General features: G+C 37.9%; 1 non-coding gene across 1 annotated transcript; it reads left to right on the forward strand.

Annotated features, from left to right (window-relative positions):
• Positions 1–1,458: 1,458 nt before the first annotated feature.
• Positions 1,459–1,530, forward strand: TRNAW-CCA (transfer RNA tryptophan (anticodon CCA)). Its single transcript has one exon. It is a non-coding gene; the product is annotated as a tRNA-Trp (tRNA).
• The last annotated feature ends 1,534 nt before the right edge of the window (positions 1,531–3,064 follow it).

Raw genomic sequence — 3,064 nt, forward strand, 5'->3', positions numbered from 1 at the left:
ATCAGAAGGTTGCGTGTTGAAACCACGACAAGTTCAAGCAGCTCTGATATCTTTTCATATTTTGATAGATGTTTGGGTTATTATTGAAAGCAGTAACTGCGCAGTCTAGCTGACAAAAGTTAACTTGACTTTGTTGCAACCAGTCTGCAGTGTTTAAGAAATTGCATTTTTTAATTCCATAGATTATAACCTTTTGAAGAGTACTTTGATAAGAATTGTTATGGGAATTGAGTTCCAAACATTAGTAAATGTAATTAATGCCATAAGCACCTATTAATTTATTTTTACCATTGCTATCTTTGAATTTGTAAGAAAAGAAGGTTTATTACCAGATTCTTAATTTTTGACTGGAAATCACTAAATCTGAATGTGAAGATCTTATTACAACTGTAGTGCTTCTGACTTCATATCAGAAAGTTGTGTATTCAAATAACGTCATGGTCAAGCAGCTCTTTCATATTTTTACAGCTTGATAGATGTTTGAGTTAAGATTGAAAACAGAAACTGGGTAATCCAACTGAAAATAGATTAACACAACATTGTTGACACCTGTCAGAACAGTTTTTAAAAAAGTCCTTTTTTTAATTCTATAGATTAAAATTTTATCATCAATACTTCGATGAGAAATATTATTGGGACTTGAGTTAAAAACATTAACAAATGTAATAAATGCGAGGAACACCTATCACTTTGTTCATACCATTGTCATCTTTGAATTTGTAAGAAAATCGGGCTTAATACTAGAATCTAAACATTAAACTGGAAATCCCTGAATTGGAACGTGAAGATCCTAATTCATCCTTGTTATTACTTTTCTAAACTGTGATTTAAAGTAGCAAATTTCAAGATGGTGTCTATATATTTCCTCATGCACTTTACAAGTGAATTATTGGAGCAAGCAAGTTTTACAGCTATCCTCATAGACTGACGGTTGTGCGCCTTACTCCTGGTCAGAATGATGAATGATGCATGATTAAATTACGCGACGTTCAAGTATCTCTTTCATCTTTTAAAAAGTTGATCGATGTTTGGGTTAAGATTGAAAACAGAAACTGCGTATTCTAACTGACAATAGATTATCATGATCTTGTTGCCACCTGTCAGGAAAGTGTTTGAAAAATTGCTTTTTTAATTCTACCAAATAAAATCTTTTCAACAATCCTTTGATGAGATATATCATTGGGAACTGAGTTCAAAACAGAAGATTTGGGGCAAGTCAGAAACACCTATTAATTTGTTCATACCATTGTCATCTTTGAATTTGTAAGAAAAAAGGGTTTATTACTATATTCTAAATTTTTAATTGGAAATCCCTGAATCTGAAAGTGAAGACCTTAATTCATCCTTGTTTATATCTTTTCCAAACTGTGATTATAAGTAGCAAATTTCAAGATGGTGTCCATATATTTTATCATGCACTTTTCATGTGAAGTATGGGAGCAACAACACTTTTCAACTGACCTTGTGGCGCAACGGTAGCGCGTCTGACTCCATATCAGAAGGGTGCGTGTTCAAATCACGTCGGGGTCAATCAGCTCTTTATGTCTTTTCATATCTTGATTGATGTTTGGGTTATTATTCAGAACAGTAACTGCGTAGTCCAACTTGACAATAGTTAACTCGACTTTGTTGCTACCAGGCTGTAGTGTTTAAGAAACTGCATTTTTTAGTTCTACAGATTATAATCGTTTCAAGAGGACTTTGATAAGAATTGTTATTGGGAATTGAGTTCCAAACATTAATAAATGTAATTAATGCCATAAGCACCTATTAATTTATTTTTACCATTGCCATCATTGAAATTGTAAGAAAAGAGGGTTTATTACCAGATTCTTAATTTTTGACTGGAAATCACTGAATCTGATTGTGAAGATCTTAATTCAACTGTAGTGCTTCTGAATCCGTATCAGAAAGTTGTGTATTCAAATAACGTCATGGTCAAGCAGCTCTTTCATATTTTTATAGCTTGATCGATGTTTGGGTTAAGATTGAAAACAGAAACTGGGTAATCCAACTGAAAATAGATTAACACAACGTTGTTGACACAGGTCAGAACAGTTTTTAAAAAAGTGTTTTTTTAATTCTATAGATTAAAATCTTATCAACAATACTTTGATGAGAAATATTATTGGAAATTGAGTTAAAAACATTAATAAATGTAATAAATGCCAGGAACACCTATCGCTTTGTTCATACCATTGTCATCTTTGAATTTGTAAGAAAATCAGGCTTATTACTAGAATCTAAACTTTAAACTGGAAATCCCTGAATCGGAATGTGAAGATCCTATTTCATCCTTGTTATTACTTTTCTAAACTGTGATTTAAAGTAGCAAATTTCAAGATGGTGTCTGTATATTTCCTCATGCACTTTACAAGTGAATTATGGGAGCAAGCAAGTTTTACAGCTGTCCTCATACACTGACGGTAGTGCGCCTTACTCCTGGTCAGAATGATGCATGTTTAAATTATGTCACGTTCAAGTATCTCTTTCATCTTTTTAAAAGTTGATCGATGTTTGGGTTAAGATTAGTGTTGAGCATTCCGATACCGCAAGTATCGGGTATCGGCCGATACTTGCTGTATCGGAATTCCGATACCGACTTCTGATATTTTTTCAATATCGGAAGTCGGCATCGGAATCGGAAGTTCAAAGTTGATTGACAGCCTGACGTCATCATGATGCGCGGTGTGTGCGCATCATGATGCGCCGTCATTTCGGGCCTTCCGGGGGTCTCTGCCGGCCTGCCGGGGGGCTGTGCCGGCCTGCCGGGGGGCTGTGTGGACTGCCCGGGGTCTGTACCAGCCTGCCGGGGGGCTGTGCCGGCCTGCCGGTGGTCTGTGCACCCTGTGCGGGTCTGTACCGGCCTGCCGGGGGGCTGTGTGGACTGCCCGGGGTCTGTACCGGCCTGCCGGGGGGCTGTGCCGGCCTGCCGGTGGTCTGTGCACCCTGTGGGGGTCTGTACCGGCCTGCCGGGGGGTTGTGCCAGCCTGCCGGGGGGCTGTGCTGATGTCCGGGGGTCTACCATGACAGTGATTGACACATTAGCCAATGATGGGACAGT

This window comes from Dendrobates tinctorius, unplaced genomic scaffold (genome assembly GCF_039654945.1).
Source record: "Dendrobates tinctorius isolate UK_male_01 unplaced genomic scaffold, ASM3965494v1 ptg000178l, whole genome shotgun sequence".
Taxonomy (NCBI): Eukaryota; Metazoa; Chordata; class Amphibia; order Anura; family Dendrobatidae; genus Dendrobates; species Dendrobates tinctorius.